Raw genomic sequence first — 20103 nt, 5'->3', positions numbered from 1 at the left:
CATTAGGGGGTGTTTTATTTTCGTTTTTTTTTCTTTTTTTACCTATTTGTCTATAACCTTTGTATACCTCTGTATTAAAACGAAAATAAATTCAATTCAATTAAATTCATGTTCATGTTCATGATGAATTTTGAAAAGGTCATTTAACTTTAACTCTATTTACATTTTTGGTTGAGTCCACAAATTGAGTATAACTTGAAATCTTACTTATTTCTTTGCAAATCCCTGAAATCCGCAGTTTTACTCTTAAAATAACTTTTTTGTCCGCTCAGTATTCTCAGCCCTTTTCTAACCGCTCTTTTCTATTCCTTTGTTTCAGGTACGTTGACGTCTCAGCCAATAGTGATATTTTCTTGTCGTGTGACCAGTAAGTGTCTCTATCCTTTAGATTTCTGATATTATGAAATTAATAAAGACCTGAGAGGCCTGGAGTTGTAATCGTGGTTGAAAATCATGAGTTCTGAGTTCATAGCTCCACTAGCAACAAGGCTCACAAGTTCCTGTATAACTGTGTAGTGGGAAAGTTTAACATGTTTTGGAATTGAGTTATGACGGTTGACTCTGAAACGCAGTGCGCCTTCATTATATTACATATACAACACGGGTATTCGCCGAGATGAAATTGTTGCACATCCAGGCGTCGCGACCTGAAAATCGCCTTCAATAAGTCGTAAATGCAACTCGACCATCCGCAGAGTAGGGATTCAGGGCATTTTGTCAACGATTTTTTGTCCACGCACCTTTTTTGTCCAGTAGTTTACGCCCACACGTAAAATAAGCAACAGTGACTTGGTCCAAGCGTTATATTTTAGTCGGTATGTAAAATTATATTGACAATATGGAAATGAGAAATTGAGAGAGAAGGAGGTGTTGTTATGGTTGCTCATTTTCTAAATGAAATTTTATTACTTTCTCCTTTTGAATCATATGTGTTTCATCCTTTATATGTGTGTAGGTACTTTTTTTTTATTTTTTTAATTTTTTATTTACGAAATTATTACTTCATTTTGAAAACATTTATATTTTTAAAACGTGACAAATATTTGTAAAACCTTTTCCAAGCGACATTAACCTCAATGAGCCGCAGTTGTGCCGATAGAAACTGCAAAAATGAATAAAAGAGGAAAGAAGACCAAGAAGCACGCAATCTTTAGTTTTAACCCATTTGTACATCGATCTTTTAGAGTCAAATACGTCAAATTTTGAGCGTTTGGTTGCGCGTACACCTCGCTGCAACACAATAAAAGCACAAAATGTAAAAGAAAAAATTAAAGTGCCTTGGAAATCATTTTTGACTCGGAACCACCAATATTTAAAAAAACACACATTATATTATTATTTTCCTTTGATAAATTGATACATATTTTTTCCCCATCAATTTAAATGTGAATAATCAATGCAGAGTGTGCAAACATTTCAAAATCATGAGTTAAAAAACGCTGACTATGCGAGTATAAATATTAAAGCCTAACAGAGCGGAGCGGCGGCGTGCTGCCAGCGCGAGAGGCTCACTGGCGCCTACAAACCTAAGTGAATACTTCACGCATTGCACAGTGCTTGAAGTATCCACTTAGGTTTGTAGGCGCCAATGCGCGTTTCGCGCTGGCCGCCCGCCCGCCGTGCGGCGGCGCCTGAAGCAACTATTTCACAACAGAGGTGTGGCATACGAAATTGGACGTATTAGGAATGACAGGCATCCTTTAAAAGTACAGATCTTTCCTTGCAAAATAAATCAAGATACTTATCGTACACAGGAAAAATCTAAGAGCCTTCAGCTGAGGCAAATATAGAGGTTTATCCGGTTCAGGTATAACAAGGTGGGAATTTCTTGAAAGATAATTAAATTCTGTTACACCAAAGAGGTGTAGAGAGTTTTAGTGAATTTTGTCTTATGGACTTGACGCTCTCCCATTTTTACCAAAACTCTCAACCATATATTATTCTCCGTTGGACCAAACAGAAAAAACAAAAAAACGAGCAAACCCTCATTCTTCCAAGACATTATACATTTTCATCCAAAAACGTCGTGAGCAATTGTCGTTTGTATTTACATGTGGGCCCATTAACTTTGGGTCTCAACTGACACGTGGACCAAAACTCCTGTGCCGAAAAAACGCGTGGATGTAAATTACTGGAAAAAACAGGTGCGCGGACAAAAAAATCGTTGACGAAATGTCCTATAACCCAGGGTAGTAGTAGTTGCATCCTGAAAATATCATATGAAGAGCAGGTGTGCCTTCATTTTAATTTATTCGGTGGGTTAAATTGAGGGTTAAAGAACCTCACGCTTATCCAGAATGATTAGTTTGCGTAAACCAATGCATTTTGGAACATTTAGGCCACCAAAGGCTAGATGGGGATACTTGGCCCTAAAATTGGTCAGGAATTCAAAGTGATCAAAAAAAGTTTGTGCGTGACTGATTTAACTTTTCATTATCATTACATTGACGCTACTGCTTACTTTAATTGAATCCAGTTTATCTAAAGTGGATTAGTCGAATTTTGAAGAAAACTAAGCATGGAAAGTTTGTCTTGATGTAGAGGTGGACTCTCATGATAGCGTTGGATATTCCCTTCATTTCGCCCTCAACTTTAAGAGCTTTTTTTTGAGCTTGGGAGTTAATTTCAGGGAAAACTAGTGGCACCATCGTGTCTCTCGCGAACTTTTACATAAGGGTCAATAATCAAATCGGAAATTCCTCACACATGTAACATCTCCATTCGGGGGAAAATTAGGGAAAAATCAGGGACTGAGCATGGTCCACAATGGAGATGATGTATGTGTGAGAAATTTGCGATTTGACTGTTATTTCTGATGCAAAAGTTCGCGAGAAACACGATGGTGCCACTGGTTTTCTCTGAAATCATCTCCCAAGCTCAAAAAAAGCTCTCAAGTTGAGGCCAAAATGGATGGGATATCCCACGCTGTCCTGAGAGTCCACCTCTACATCAAGACAAACTCAATACATTGACAGGGCTGCCACTTTATTTGGGGACTCTTAAACTGAAATCACGGCAGCCCTGTCAATGTATTTGCTCCCTATCTTTTCATGGAGAGTTTGTTTTGATGTAGAGGTGGACTCTCAGGATAGCGTGGGGTATCCCCTCCATTTTGGCCTCAACTTGAGAGCTTTTTTGAGCTTGGGAGATGATTTCAGAGAAAACCAGTGGCACCATCGTGTTTCTCGCGGACTTTTACATAAGAATCAACAGTCAAACTCGCAAATTCCTCACTCATGCAACATCACCATTCAGGGGAAAGTCAGGGAAATTTAGGGAAAAATCAGGGACTGGGAATGGTCTATAATTTTAAACATCACGATCTAGATGAGCGCCAAAATTTTGGATCCGGAGATAGTTCCGGAAAACGGGAGCAGTGTCATGCGGAGCCAGGATATTCCCTCCATTACGGTCTCAACTTTGAGAGCTTTTTCTGAGCTGGGGAGTCAATTTCAGGGAAAACCAGTGGCACCATCGTGTTTCTCGCGAACTTTCACATAAGGGTCAATAGTCAAATCGGAAATTCCTTACACATGCAACATCTCCATTCAGGGGAAAATTAGGGAAATTTAGGGAAGAATCAGGTACTGGGCATGGTCCACAATTTTAAACATCATGATCTAGATGAACGCACTGGAAAAAAAAAAAACACATTGGATCTAGAGTCCAGACTCTTGAAAACATTGACAAGAAAAAATACTCCTGATTCAATCAGATTTTAGCTTAAATCAAAAGGAAATCCGCTCAAATTAAGAGGCTGCGGGTTCTTGATTTAAGCTTAAATCCGATTGAATCAAGAGTATTTTTTCTTGTGGATGTTTTTAGTGTCCGGACTCTAGAACCAATGTGTTTTTTTTCCCAGTGCGCCAAAATTCTGGATCCGGAGATAGTTCCGGAAAACGGGAGCAGTGTCATGCGGAGCGAGGCGACGCTGCGCGCGTCGCGACGCTGGCTCTCGTAAAAACGTTGACTCTGTCTTGGAATGACGTCACTCGCGTCCTCCCCCACCCGCGACGTCCGCGCGCCGCGCCGCGACGCGTCTCGGTCGAGCTTGGGAATCTAGAACTAGGTCAAGCGGAGGCCCGTTTGATTCATAATAGATTAATATGTATACTTTTTGTTCTTACCTGCTCGGTGCTCTTGTCGCACGGGCGGGAGATGAGCACCTTTTTTCCCCTCCCTCCCCACCCCTACGCTCCCCCAAATTAGCCAGGGACCCGGGAAGGGCGGCGCACGGTGGATCGAGTCGATAGGAGAAGTCGCGGACATAATTTGGAGACTTTAAAAACTATTTCTTTTCAAAAAAAAAAAAAAAAACTCTTTCGCTAACAGTGCTAACAGCCTAAAAAAGCTGTTTTAATATGAAATAATGCTCTATTTTCGGAGTTATCAGTATTTGCAAAAATACATGGATTGCAGTCCAGACTTTTAAAAACGGACAACGAAAAACCTGATTCAACAGCCAAACAAGGTCCATTTCGAGCGAATTTCTTTTAAAAACGATGAATCAAGACCCTTGTCAATACCAAGTCGCCTAATCTAAGCTGTTTTATTTAACACCAGTGCTCAATGTTATCTGATTAATCATGGATGTTACCGAGACAAAATGATAAACTTGCCGTAATGAGAACGGTATTTTACTGGCTATTTCAAGTGTAAATACCTCTTTATATTGGCAATCAAGTTCAGGTAACTTTACACATTCTATACGGCGGTAATCCTACCTTGTCCTGTTTATTATTGATAACGTCTTTCACAGAGCCTCACAAATTCTTGAGCGCTTTTAGAAAAGCGTGAAAAACTTCCGAGAAAAATTGAAGAAAATTTGCACTCATGTTTCGAATTTTTTTGTATGTGCCTGTACATTTTGACTTACTGTTTTATATAATACTTTGCAATCGACGAAAGTTAGGGTTCCTCCTTCGTGTGCAAGCAGTCACAAAATCATTTATGCTCGGGTTTAAAACTTGAGGCCAAGGGAGAAATAAAAAGCACTCAGTGGGGGATCGCGAAGGGTACGCGGACAGGGAGATAGGGGAGGGGCTGAGGGGGGCTTGTAATAACACCACCTCACAGCACGAGACTCTGTGAATAGACCGCACTTTACGAGAAAAACTCACGGACGGTTTCCTGGAAAAGTGGAGTAATAATCTTAACTGTATTCTTTGCGGAATGTTCTCAAAGCCAAAGCAATGTATTTTTAATTTCCTCCGGTGATCATTGCTTGGGCTGTTCTGCCTTCCTGAGGAAAAACGTTCCATCCACGTGGCTGATGTTGCCTAATTTTTCCGCATAAAATTTGAATATTTCCCTTTCAATTTTTCACGGAATTCCGTTCGTATTTCAAGGCAATGTTTCTGGAAATTTCGAAGAAAAACGGTCGAAACTTTTTTGGAATGTAAATATTTGTGATGTAGTCAAGAAAAGGCGTCGACTACTGAGTTAGATTTTCACTCCGTGCTCTCCCTAGGTTTTGGAATGGAAATTCATGCAAAAATGACTGTTTTTAGTTTTCTTACATACCTTTACTCGCCTATTTCCCAACCAAACAGCTTGAAACAATGCCTTGTCCTTATGAATGTAGAAAAGAAGATCAGTCGTCAAAAGTTAATTAGCCGTACCCAATTATTTATTTATTTATTTTATTTTTTTTGGTAAATAAATACAATACCTAAGATCAAGATTTTTGAAGTTCCAAGGCGAAAATTCTGGTCCGTAGGGTCTCAATGCGGTTACGTGAGGACGAGATTTCTCGTCCTTAAGAGTCAAAGGGTTGGGTAGAAAGTGAAAATTTTCAGTTCAGCGAAAAAATCCCGTCAGGATTAAGAATGTTAATTTTCAGTTTGCCATGCCAAAAATTCATTACGCTGTTGGAAATACCGTCAAATATAACCTAGCAGCAACCTCTCAATTTTTCAAAATACTTTAGACACATTTTTTAAAAGATTTTGTAATACTTACGGTTTTACCGGTGACGGTAGTTCATTTTTACCGTGTAACTTCTCTCGAAAAAGAAATATTCAACGGAGGGGAAAACGGCAACATTCAAGTGCCCTTACGGTGTTTATCCTCAGCACAGCAGTGCTCCGTCCCCACCCCCGCCGGCCCTCGCCCCCAGGTGCTTCCCATCGCCATCGGGCGAGGATGGGCTCTGTAATCAGCTATTAGGTCGTAAAAGAGTGACGCGCGGCCCCGCCGCACAGTGAATCGAGTCAATCAGAAAGGTCGGACATGAAATTTTTGACAAAAAATGCAAATTTTTATGTTTATTTCGCCACATTTTAAACTATAGGGAGCGTTTCTTGAAGAAAATTTCACGAGAAAACCAATGAAACCACTAACAGAACCTCAAAGTTATGTATAAACGGAGATATAAGCGTTCAAAGTTTCGGAATTTTGTCCGACCTCTCCTATTGATTCGGCCCAGCGTGCGGAGGGGTAAGGTAATGAAGGGAAGTCGGCAAGAGGCGAACGGACAAAACTCAAAGCGGGTATAATGTTTACGGCCTGTTTGCATAAACACAAGCGCAGTGCCCCACGTGGGGGGGGGGGGGGGGGTGGAGCCGGTCGCCGTCGGCCGGTCCGGCAGCGGGAAAAATAAAATTCCCTGTTCGCCTACCGTGCGAGAGCCGAAATCCCAATAAAATGTGATACTGATTGATCGCAGACCGTGATGACGTCACGCGGGATATGTAAACATCCCCTCGCCCCCTCCCCCCCCCCTCGCCGCGAAATTTACAGGTGCCGCGTCCGTCACGTCACGGAAGTTTCCGCGAATTTGAGACGACGGACACGGCCGATATCGGGTTGGTTTGGTGTTGATTACCAAACTATAGCACTGGAAAATTTTGTAAAATAAAGCTTAATTTTGATAATTTTTGAAGAGTGTTTTAAAAATACCTTAAAACTGTTGTAAAGTTATAATTCTTCTACAGTTTACAATAATTATACAAATAAAAAAAACGGTACAACATAGTGCGGTGTCCAAGGTTTAAGGTGTTTTTGACAAAGGCTAAATTTATTTATTTGGTTTGGAAATTTTTTTCGTTGAAAATTTTTTCGGTTAAGTATCTTTCTATAACATACCGTCGAAAAGTTTTTAAAAATATTTTTATGATTGTATCCCTGTTAGGAACGAGCATGTAGGTACCATGTTGGGATCACTTTGTTACCTTAATGGTACCATGTTGGCACCATGATACCATTAAGGTAACAATAAGTACAAGGTATCAACGTGGTACCAACATGCTTCCACCTTGGTCTCGACATTGTTTCACGTTTGCACCATGTCGGTTACTGTAGTTGTAGGGCAGCTCGACCAATTTGGCACCATGTTGGCACTAGAGGGTTACCAGGATGATACTATATTGATTTCATATTGATACCTTGTTATAACCATGTTAATACCATGTTGGCATCAACATGGTACCATGTTCCAGTCACTAACATAGTTGTTTTTAGCATAGATCGTCCCAAAAATGTTGAAAAATGGCATGACAAACATTTTTGCAATATCGTATTGTCATCCCAAACATCCTGAATGATCTAGCTCGTTAGGTACCTATTGTCAAGTGTATGCTGTATGCAAAAGTAACCCAAAATCAAACCGAAATCGCGAAGGCAACGCCCTTAAACGACCCCAACAAAATGTTGCACTTTTCCAAAGACGAGTCTTGTTACGCCGGGTCAACCGCTCGAACCACAATTACCAGTGGCAAGGAGTTAATGATCGATCGTGGCTTGCTCTACGATATATCGATTATTCCCTATATGAAGCCATGGTAAAGAATCGATTATTCAGGTGTTCGTCGCGAACACCCTGTTTAGCGATCCTTTTCCATGGGTTCAAATGGCAGATCAATCGATACATCGCAGAGCACGCCCCGCCACTGCAAATTACCATCGCATAAACATCACCAGCTGCGACCAAATTAGTCCCCGCCGCCACCCGTCCATCACACTAGGAGCACAATCTGTTTAAATACTCTGGTTGCAGCGTGCTTCAACCGATTGAAAATCAGCTGTTTTGCACCGTAAAGTTAATGAGTCGCTGTTTGCTTTCAGCGGCACATCCTCCTTCTTTCCATTTTTTCCCCTCTCCATGACGTAGGAAGTACGGTGCTAATATCGCCTCGTGTTTTTACGATTCACGCCAGTGGCGTGGCGTACTTAGCGATATATCGATTGAACAACCGTTTAAACCTGTGGAAAAGGATCGATGAACAGGGTGTTCGCAGCGAACACCTTAATAATCGATACTTTACCACAGCTTCAAATGGGGAAATATCGATGATCGATGGGTCACGCTTCGCCACTGTTCATCACCGTTGAAAAAAACTTCGGTTCGCACCAGAGGCGTGGCGTGCTTTGCGATAATTCGATTGAACTGCCATTTAAACCTGTGGAAAAGGATCGATTAACAAGCTGTTCGCAACGAATGCCTTGATAGTCGATTCTGCACCATAGCTTCAACAGAGAAAATATCGATAATTGATCATCACGCCTCGCCATCGGTTCGCACGACATAGTTAACAGTTCAAGGAACCAAAGTCCTCGGTTATAGGGAAATTATTTCGGTTCATGTAACTAAATTTTAGTAGGTAAGGTAGACTCGTATTCTTCACTAAGGACTTCGGTTGTTTGAACCAAAATTCAGCTTCTATAACCAAAATCTATAGTTACTGAAACCGAAGACTTTGGTGTTTTATGTAAACCGAAGCTCTGCCTATTTTAAGTCTACCCTGGTAAAAATTGGCAATAGAATCTGTGTTCCAAAATACCATAGATGTACAGCCGGCTGTAAGATTTCCAATAGCTTCTATAGCCGGCTACACAATTTCTTATAGCCCTTTATAGCCGATGGCGATTAAGCAACAGCCAGGCGATAAAGTGTATGCTAAACGTTACTAATTACGGATGCTAGGACTTAGTGAGTTTTTGGAATACTACTCTCTTTTTGGGCCGTAGTATCTTGATTTATTTTGCGAGGAAAGCTCCGTACTTTTGATGGATGCCTGCCATTCCTAATATATTAGAGCGCCTTCAGTTTCGTATGATACTGTGCAATACCTCTGGTGTGAAATAGTTGCTTCAAGCGCCGTGGCAGGCGGGCAGCCAGTGCGAAACACGCATTGGCGCCTACAAACCTAACAGGGATACTTCACGCGTTGCGCAATGCGTGAAGTATCCCTGTTAGGTTTGTAGGCGCCAGTGCGTCGCCGCTCCGCTTTGTGTTTGGCTCTAATATTTAATCTGGCGGAGTCAGCGTTATTCAACTCATGATTTTGAAATGTTTGCACATCCTGTATGGATTATTCTCATTTTAATTGATGAAAAAAAATATGTATTAAAGGAAAATATAATGTGTGTTTTGTAAATATTAAGGTGGTTCCGTATCAAACTTAATGATTTCCAAAACTTACGAATTTCTACACAATTTCTTATAGTCTTTTATAATCGATGGCTAAAAAGCAACAGCCAGGCGATAAAGTGTAAAGCCCGGCGATAGGAACTATAGCTCGGCTGCGTAATTTTTTATCGCTTCGTATAGCCCGGCCGTATGATTTTCTTCGCATTCTACAGCCAGCTATATGATTTTCTGTAGCCTCCTTTAGCCGGCTGTAAGAATTCCTATGGTATTTTGAAATGCAGCTCTTATCGCCAATTTTTACCAGGGTATCAATTTCAACAATCAGCCCGTTCGATTACATTTTGCGACGGTGGAACTACCATTTCCAGCTCATTTCAGAAACATCATACGTGCCGATAGATTCCCTGCAGAGACAGATGATTTTAAAAGTTCCCAATCACAAAATGTAGTCCAACTCACAACTCACGAGTATCTCGCGCCGCGACCTTTGATTTTATCATGATTTTTATCATCTTTCGGGACTCCCACGCGTTCAAGGTCGCAGATGACTCCGACATGGAGCCCGATTACACTTTATGCTTCCCCCTCTTACAAAGTAATAAAAAAAGGAGTCATAAATAGCTTTTTATAACTCTTGTTTCACTCTTGTGAAAAAGACGAGAGATATAAAACGAATAAAAAGTGAGGATAAATCTCAGGTAGAGAGTAACTGGCGTCGTCGTAATCGTCGGAGTAAGTGCTCCTTTTAATCCCTTTTTACCCCCCCCCCCCCCCGATGACCCCCCCCCCCCAACACTCTCGGGCCGCCCCTTCGTCCTTTGCTCTTGTGCGGTTTTATTTTGCGGTGCGTGTAATAGGTCATTTGGTCACACATTTACCGCCGAAATAGTTGATAAAACTAAATGTCAATCGGTCGTTTCCCTCGCAAAAGATCGTAACTGCATTTCAATGTTGCCAAATTGCTCCCCGCAAGTTGAATTTTTACTGGGTAATTCTTTGGAAATTCCAACTGTAAATTGCACTGATTTTTCTTCCAATTATATGCAAAAATCAGAAAAATTTCGTACGAAAACTATGCGGGTTCATTCCCGTTAAAATTTAAATTGTTTGAGCTGATTCCGCTGTCTAGGAATGGAATTGCGTTTCTTCGTCCCGGGAAGGCGAATTGGACGTATTTCTGCCAAACGGAACTATGTACATTAAGACATGAGCCCTGAGACCCAAAAGAATATATGCATACAGGGCTCACGTCAGAATGCACATAGTTCCGTTTGGCAGAAATGCGTCCAATTGTGGTATGAAACACATTCAAAGTATCTTAAAAAATACATGAGGAACAAGGAAAAGGGAAACTTTCAAGTTTCCTGGTACAAAAGTGATTTGCAACCGCATTTATAGTTTTCTCTGAAAATATAAAGTGTATGCGTGAGAGGCGAATGGTTTTTTCAAACCCATATCACGTGTCATTGAAATTTAGGTCGACACGCCATGACCTTGAAATGAAATACAGTGGGGGTAAGATCGGGTCCCGTCGAGGGGTGGCAAAGTTTGGTCAATAAAAGACCGAAAAGGGGTTGGAAATGCTGAATGTCCCGATTGAGAAAAGCCAGTGTCATGCTACGCTACATACAATGGCGAGGCGTGAATGATCGATTATCGGTACCTCAATCTTTGAAGCTGTGGTAAAGAATCGATTACTAAGATGTTCATTGCGAACATCCTGTTTATCGATCCCTTAACAAAGGTTTTAATGACAGCTCAATCGATATATCGCACAGTACGCACTGGCCACATGGTGGCTCTCGTCAGTCGGGAAGAGGACCAATGTTGGAGTGCATATCATATTCTTAAACTTTATGTGTCAAGTATTATTAAGCGACCGTCATAATATTGTTTCACTTGTTTTATTAAAAAAATCTAAGGAACAAAAGTTTTCAAATCCTGCATTCCGAAACTCTTCGAAAAATATAGCTGAAATTTTCGCTTGAAGATTTTGAAGAATGCTGTTTTTAAACCTTTCTACATTCTAAGTCAAATGAAAATTCGAAACATAAAAAGAAATATATATGAAAACGATTTTTCGATAAAAATAGGAATATTATTCCTCCAGGAATTTCACAGCCAGTTTTCGAAACTCACATGAGCCAACGCGCCAAATACGCTCAAGAAATCGGTCATGGAGCCTAAAAAATGAAGGCTCTGGCCCCTAAAAATCCCAATCTCCCCAAAAAAATCCTACATTTTCTGTTTGGTGATTTTTGGAGCTTTTCTCCTCCTCAAGTCACAGCTACTATTCTTGCACCTACAACATCTTGAGTCTAACTTTTCACTAAATGCGGCGTGACTGCATATAGGCAAAAAGTCAATTTGGCCCCTAAAAAATCTTCAATGGCCCCTAAAAATTGAGCTTGATGAGCCACATGGGACTGAAACTCAAAGGTGAGCTTCGAACACTCTTCACGGTATATAATAAAGTTTAAAGTCTCTTTGAGAGCTTTCAACACTCCCAGGCCTTTGGAGACAGTTGTCGCACCTTCGATGTCGCGATGGTCAGCGATTTCGCATTATCAAATTCGTGGAATTTCTTAACGAGAAATCGGACTTACCGCGCGCGGCATTTTGCTTCCCGATCCGTCCTCAACCTAAGCCTTGGTGGCACCGCCTCGTCTCTTAGAACACAGTCTCTTAACTTGGAGCTGGGATGGTCGCAGCTTTTTAAGCTTAAATCCAGCTTTCACTGTTATCAGCACCTTCGTTGCCAGATTTGTCCACGGAAAAGTCCATTTTGGGTGAGGGGCCCTCACCCAATTCATTTCACCATTTTAATTCATCACATCACCATTTTAATTCATCCTCTTTCCCCCGAAGCTTTCTTTTGTCTTCTCCTGGCGGAAGTAATGCTGGATGGGAGTATGGTTTCCTCCTCGCTCCCGACTTCGTTTTCGTTATTTTTGAACCGAGAGGTATTTTTAAGCTTTCACTGAAAAAAAAAATCTCGGTGTATTTACTAAGAAAAGGGTAAAATTACCAAGAATTCAGGGTTCTATTTGATCCCAGTTTTTCTTGGTAAAATTACCATTTATGGAATTGGTAAGGGCAAACTATGCACAGAACAAGAAGTTTTATAATCAACTCTGAATAAGTTATTAGCAAGTCTTTTAAACACAGATCAAATCGAAGCTCGACTATTTACTAATGACAACATTTGTATTTTTGCCTTTTAACCAATGTTAATGTAGAACACTTATATTTTGTTCAGGAATTGATTTTCAGACCTCTCGTGGTGTGATTTGCTTTCTTTGTGGAATTTTGAAGAGAAAACACTAATTCATACCTTGTCTAGAAGCCCATTATCCATCTCGGTGCTTTGATACAACTTTTTCAACTCGTGGGTGACCGCTTTTGCCTATCCTCTGAATTGAAGGCGAATCTGTATATCTTCTCTAACCCCTCGTCGTAACTTTCCGTCGTGTGTTTCGTTTCCCTCATGGAATTTTGAGGAGAAAACACCTAACTTCGTGCTTTAATACATACTTCGTCTAGAGGCCCATTCTACCTCCCCTAATTTTTTCATAAAAAATACCCCATCATGCATCTTACGCAAAATTTCAATGATTCTGATTAGTCTGATCGGAAACTGTATTATCTCCCGCATATTCTTCGTTTGGACGGTTTTGAATGGTTCGATGTAAGAAAAAGGAATTTGATAAATATGGCAACTGTTTCACTAAGCTTCTCAACCATACCAAAAGTGGGTTTAATGCAAGAGGCTGTCTATATGATAAGTGAGTATATTGGTTTCAGAAGGGAAGCACCAGAGGCAAAGCCTAGCAATTACCAAATTTTTATTTTAAAAAAATGCCGGTTGACCAGAACTATCCGCCCGCGGTCTAATCCTGCCACGTAATGTACGGCCAATAAAGTTGACCATAAAATCGAACATTCCCAGATGACGTATAGATGTTCAATATCGAGGATTAAGTATTAATCGATGCGAGTTCTTAAGTTAAATTGGGGACTGGATCTCGCTTCAAGACTATTTTTCGAAGCTAGTTTTAATGTTCAAATTCCTTACCTTCATGGCTGGCCATTGAATCCAAAAAGAGTATATTTTAGAGGCACCGCTCAACTGTCCTCTCTATAATGTGAAAGTTACTTTTTGGAGTCAACGCTGGTAAAAACTCGCCTAACTACGTACGGGTTTCTTGTGTTAGATTATTGACTCTCATGAGTATATAATGGCAATGAAAAGTGAAATTGTTAGGAATTATCTTATTTTCAGCTTTTCCAACTTGAATCCCAAAAATTTTGCTTGAGGTTTTGTTCTATTGTTTTGAACCAAACGATACATCAAACCACTATCGAATACAATTTATTGTCTCTGATTTCCAGGAGCAAAAAAATTTAAAAATTGACCGTCCAAATCCAAGTTTTTGTTTGAGATTATGCTCTATTGTTTTGAACCAAACGATACATCAATCCACTATCGAATACAATTTATTGTCTCTGATTTCCAGGAGCAAAAAAATTTAAAAATTTACCGTCCAAATCCAAACGGCTTGGAGAACAGCTGGTATTTTCGATCTAGATCGGCGGGCGCGAATATGGAAGTGCTCGCACCTGACTCTAGGACCCGAGTCGGGTCCCCGACGAGGAGCAGGAGCGGGCACGGCCAAGACAATAATTAATCTCCTCCAAAACTGCAACCTCCCACAATCATCACCTCAACGACTCGTTTAGGAAATTGTGTTTCCTCGCTCACGGCTTACTCCGGGTTCGGGTCGACACTCAACCGAGAGCATGCATACAAATCGCTTGACTCCCCCAAATATGGTACTGTGTCAGGCGGCAAGAGGAAGCGGCCAGGGGACCGGGGGGTCACGCATGTTGCCAAATTTATCGTATTTTCAGAGCCGCGCACGGAAAAAAAGTATCACAATCCCAACTACACTGAAAAAAAATTCTCGGCGTTTTTACCAAGGTCCGTTGGTACCTTTACCATCTCACTTTTTCTACCAATTATTGGTAATTTTACCAAGACAGACTGGTAAGCTTACCTAAAAACCGGTATTTCAACTGTTTTTTTTTTCAGGTAAGGATACGACTTTTATTGGTAATCAATTCCAGGTAGCTTTGCCATTTTATTTCGGTAATTTTACTACAGTCGATAAAAAATGTTGGCGTTTTTACAAAGGTCCAGTAAAATTCCCGAGAAAGTTCATTAATTTTACCGAGATTCTCGGTAAAATTACCAATTCCATAAATGGTAATTTTACCAAGAAAAAACTGGGATCAAATAGAACCCTGAATTCTTGGTAATTTTACCCTTTTCTTAGTAAATACACCGAGATTTTTTTTTTCAGTGTATCCCAACCATACTCCTAGCTAATTTTAGCGGCAGATATTACAGTAGTTGCACAAGCCGGAGGATGGGCCGGATTAAGGGGGTGGCCACATGGGCCGCGGCCCATGGCGGCAAAATTAGGGGGTGGCAAATTCTGCAATTCTTTTAAATGCAGGTACAAAAAAATCGGATTCAGAAAAAAATTACAAACAAGAAAAGGTGACAAAATCTCTCATTTCCTGAGAGTTCATTAATTTCTAATTTTGTCGTATTTCGGTGATACAAAAGAGTGCGCGACTTTAATTAGTTGAGCTAGGAGAGAAACCAAACACGTAATTTGACCTGGAGCGGCGCGGCGCAAAGAGAAATGATGACGAGGACTTGAGATGAAAAGGAGAAGCCCTCGGCGCGTCGGTCGGCATGTAACACATATTAGCGCCTACGAGACTGCATGAATACTTCACGCATCGCGTCAAACACAGTACGGTCAACAGCGGTCGGCGCGGCGTGAAACGCACAGTGCCTACAAGACTACATGAATACTTCACGCATTGCGCCAAGCACAGTGTGGTCAGCACGGCACGACGGCGGAAGTTAAAATTATTAAACCACATTTATGTTTGTTCTTCCTTCATTTTTTAGTTCATTTCTTACAAATGAAAGGCCTCGTCCCCACAGAGATAGGTTTACGGAACTGAACTTTCGCGCGAAGTTCCGTGAACTTTTGCTGGTAGCGTTGACAGGGCTTACGCAAAAAATGTGTCCAACACGAGTGAACGCGTCTTATGCACCCTTCTCCCTCCGGCACGTTCACTTGATGGTTTTTATTGATGTTTCAAAATGAATGAGAAGAGGGTGGCAAAATACAGGCGGCCCATGGGCGGCAAGTAGGTAAATCCGGCCATGGCCAGAGGTATGGTTAAGTCAGCTGAAAGTGTGGTTGGATCAACCATACCTCTAGCTGGTGCCCTCACAGTCAGCATTATTGTGGTTGGATTAACTATACCGCTGGCTGGTGCCTTTACACTTCTAGCTAGTGCAACTACTCTTAAGGCTGGCGCCAAAATCCGTTAGAAGTATAGTTGAGATGGTGATACCTTTTTTTTCAGTGCGGTTGCGTCTTATCAGAGACGATATATTATAGAAATCCCACTCTCTTCGTCCTTTTCCTTAAGAAAGAACGTAACTACATTTCAATGTTGCCAAATTTCCCTTCGCAAATTTCATTTACTCTAGGAGAATCTTGATCATTTCTAACTGAAAATTTCACCGATTTTTCCTCTAATTTGAAGAAAAAATCAGGAAAATTTTCAGAAATAACTGGATGGGTACGGTAAATCTTTTTATGAAATTGAATTGCTCGATTAACATAAGTCGCAGGCACTCAGCAATTGCCAGCAATTTAAAAACGTTTGAAAATGTTAGCTCGTAAAATTGAGATAATTCGCATCCACATGATGGTCTCATTGGCAAGGGAATTCTCACGACATCGGAACGCCTTCTAATTCAAAATCAAATTGTCAGGCAACTAAACTAACCGCCTGGCGAAGCAGAGAGTATCGCCTGGATTTGAAGGCGCTCCGATATCGTGCAAATTCCTTTACCAACGAAACCATCATGTCGATGCTAACCTAGCTCGAGGTAAGGGAATTTGCGCGACATTGGAGCGCCTTCAAATGCTGACGATACTCTCCGCTTTGCCATGCGGTTAGTGTAGTTGCCTGGCAGTTTGATTTGGGATTTGAAGGCGTTCCGATGTCGTGCAAATTCCCTTACCAATGAAACCGTCATGTCGATGCGAAGCATTGTAGTTGACGAGCTAACACCAGTGCTCCCATTTCCCGGAACTTTTTCCTAATTCCGGAACTTTTGAAATTTTCCTGACTTTTTCCCGGAACTTTTGAAATTTTCGAAATGTTCCGGATCTTTTGCATTTTCCGGAACTTTCTCAGAACTCTTGAAAAAATCTACAAGGAATCCCGGAACTTTTGACGGTCATGGAGTGGAGGAAATTGGAACCAAAAAATTCCGAATTCCGGAACTTTTGACGGGCATGGAACGGAAGCACTGGCTAACACACATTCCGTTGAACCAACAGCTCCTCTTTTTGCTCAAGCTGAAGTTTGCAAGAGGCCCATCTTTCAAACGGGCTCAAATCGACAACCCTGGAACTTGTGCCTTTCGTGAGTAATTAGTTGGTCGAGGAGCTGAGATGTGGAGCTAGGTAAGGCCTTGGCAGGCATCTTGTGTCGTCCCCTTCTTGACGTACCCGAAGCACAGGGATTCTGTCGGCGTTCACCGGGGGACGGGGGGGGGGACCCGGGGGCAAAGGGGAGCGGGGGGGGGGGGGGCTGGAAAAGGCGAGGGCAATAATTCTTGGAGATCCGTCGGCTTGATTGACACCGCGAGTCGTGACCGCCGGTGTCGCGCGCGTGGGCGGAATCGATCGCCGACGATGATGTGTTTGTTCAACGTGACGTCATCTCCTCGCTCCTCCGTCGTAACAGCGCAACTGAGCTTCGGGATGGACCCCTTCGTCGCTGAGACTCCGAGCTTTTCCGGGTTCGTGTTTGGGGGTACGTATGCCGGCCGGTTGAACGAGTCGATGGGAAGGTTTGGAGATGATGTGAAATTTTTAAAAGCTTATATCTTCGTTAGTACGAAACGTCGAGGCTCAAAAGTGGTTTCGTCAGTTCTCTCGTGAAATTGTCTTTTAGGAGTACCCCTTATAATTCATAATGTGAGGGAATATAGCAATCAACAATCTTAAGAAACTAGATGATGCCCTTTTTCAGAATGGTCCTTTCAGATGGTCCGATCAGAGACAACACTGCCGCCCAGTGGAGTGAGTCAATAGGAGATATCGGACAAAATTTGGAAACTTTAAACGCTTATAACTCCATTTATGCACATATTTGAGGTTCTTTAAGTGGTTCTATTGGTTTTCCCGTGAGAATCTCCTCTGAAAACACCCCTTGAAATTTTAAATGTGACGAATTAAACATCAAAATTTGCGATTTTAGTCAAACATTTCACGTCCGACCTTTCTAATTGACTCGATTCACTGTGTGCCGAAAAACGACGTATGGGCCTTCAGGCAGCGCCAAATTGCCCTTGACAAATCAGGATTTTTCGGGAATTTAGTTTCTTTAGTTTCAAGCTCTTTAGTTTCAAGCTCACCAATTTTTTTTAAGGTGTCAGTTTTTACCCATATCTAATGACTCAATGTATTTCTTTGTTTCAGGTGAGCAGACCAATGCCAGTGTTTTTATTTGCCCGGTGACGGTACCCACCAGTAAGTAATTTTTACTTGACGAAAGTACCAGTAATACCAGTATGTAACCTCTGCCACTTTCCATTCAACAATGGGTCGTCTAAAAACGGTCAAATCGGAAAAAATAAATTTAATATTATGACTTTAAGTCCGTGCAAATCTTACTCTAAAATATGAAATCAAATATTAAAGCGTAATGCATAATGCCTTTGGCGCGAAGCGCCTCAGGGGACCGGAACGCGAAGCGGTCAGGGGGTGTAATGTGTAATCCCCTAGTATGTATTATTCTTCTTCGGAATTACATACTTTCTTGAGGGAAATTCGGCAACGCTCAGATATTTTTAATGCGCTTTTCCTCACCTCGATGGTATATTCGGTAAACTTTTCGGGCCTAATACTGAATAGGTAGCTCAACAACCAATAGAAAGTAAGATGAGTGTTGCTGCCGTGAGTATTGCCGGCCATAAGGAACCGTTGAATGCCCAGACGTAATAGTTTCCATCATCTCCGTACAGTGGAGCCATTCGATTGTAGAATTTGGACTGGTGGCGAGGCGTGAATGATCAATTGGACGTATTTCTATCAAACGGAACTATGTGCATTAAGAAATGAGCCTTGAGACCCATAAGAATGCATGCATACCAGGGCTCACGTCATAATGCACATAGTTCCGTTTGACAGAAATGCGTCCAATTGGACGTATTTCTACCAAACAGACCTATGTGGAGGTGAGAAATATGGGGTGTGCTCTAGAAAGCTGCATAAGAAGCAATGTAAAAGTGGGCGTGATTCCTTTTGAGGAATTGGAAAAGCGGGATTTTACATTCTATCAAAGAGACTATGTGCCAACTGAATGCGGAACTCATGAGCCGCGGGCATGGCAAGAGAGCGTTGTGGACAGGGCTCATGAGTTAAAGACACGGATCCGCGGATCGGAAGCTCCATCGTTGCCGCTGACGTCACTGGCGCTTTATTATTCCCATTCACTCTTACGGCCAGAGAACTAACGAGCACACCCCATATTTCTCGCCTCCACATAGGTCTGTTTGGTAGAAATACGTCCAATTATTATCAATATTTCCCCATTTGAAGATATGGTGAAGATATGATTATTGAGGTGATCGTTGAAAACACCGTGTCGATCGTTCCTTTCCCATAGGTTTAAATAGTGGATCAATCGATTTATCGCAAATCACGCCACGCCACTAATCCGGACACGTTTAAAAGCATTCGCATGGTGTCTAGGACTGGGAATAACACAGGGAAAAATCGGGTTTCATCAAGGAATGAAAAATTTCAGGGAAAATTCATGGAATCTGTTCCAGAAACCAAGAATAGAGTTTTTCAATTTTCAAATTTTGCGGAAATTTTAAGCTCTATTATTTGTATGGTTTTTGTCATTGCGCCTGAGCCACTATTAAGATTTACTCAAATAATCAAAATTTTCACAAGAATGTACTTGTGCAATGCTTGTCCAAAATTTTTCTGATTTTCTCATGAGATCAGACGAAAAATCAGGGAAATTTTTCGTCGGAAATGCCCAATATTTTCTCGGTAAAAATTCAATTGCCGAGGGGAAATTTGGCAACATTGAAATGTAGTTACGTATTTTGTGCGAGAAACGTCCACATTTCTGCCAATAAGGACCCCTTCCAATATAAAATTTGACTAAATGAACAACAAAACTTGCAGTTATAGTCAATAGCACCACGTCCAACATCGTTCCAAGACTCGTCCCAATGTGTGCCGGGAAACCGGCGAAGGGTCCGCGCATCCCGGCGCTCCGAGCGATCGGAAACCCAACTCGTAAGTCACGTGTCAAGCACGCGTCATCAGAATATCCTGGATGCCCGCGCGGGTGCAATTAAGCGGGACTTCCTCTGCAAGTTGGAGTCCCTTCGGCCCTGTTACCCGCTCCGAGTCCCGAGTGAAACACAACTCCCCGAATTCGAGAGGCATCTCATTGAAATTCCCCGCCCGTGTCTGCGGAAGGGATGTCGATTCCGAGGGCCCCGGGCTCCCACACGAGGAAACACGTGTTATCCTCTTTTCCGGGTAACTTGCCAAATATTTGGGTTTTCACCACGGGAATAAAGTCACGGTACCGGAATCCAT

At 41.7% G+C, this 20103-nt stretch overlaps 2 protein-coding genes across 29 annotated transcripts in view; both read left to right on the top strand.

Annotated features, from left to right (window-relative positions):
- The window catches only part of LOC109033903 (plasma membrane calcium-transporting ATPase 3), a 469278-nt gene that overhangs the window by 168004 nt on the left and 281171 nt on the right, over nt 1-20103 (top strand). The gene's annotated exons all lie outside the window — the stretch shown is intronic.
- LOC140223753 (plasma membrane calcium-transporting ATPase 3-like) overlaps nt 1-20103 on the top strand; it is a 310994-nt gene that overhangs the window by 211332 nt on the left and 79559 nt on the right. Inside the window, exon 1 of one of the 17 annotated variants that reach the window (XM_072303321.1) lies at nt 17989-18009. The exons of the other annotated variants lie outside the window; for them this stretch is intronic. The gene's annotated coding sequence lies outside the window, so the exon portion shown is untranslated. Of the gene's footprint in view, nt 1-17988; nt 18010-20103 lie in introns of those variants that run through there. 17 annotated transcript variants of the gene reach the window in all.

This window comes from Bemisia tabaci, chromosome 8, assembly GCF_918797505.1.
Source record: "Bemisia tabaci chromosome 8, PGI_BMITA_v3".
Taxonomy (NCBI): Eukaryota; Metazoa; Arthropoda; class Insecta; order Hemiptera; family Aleyrodidae; genus Bemisia; species Bemisia tabaci.
Note: the sequence above shows the minus strand (reverse complement) of the source record. Positions and strands in the feature narration are given on the sequence as shown.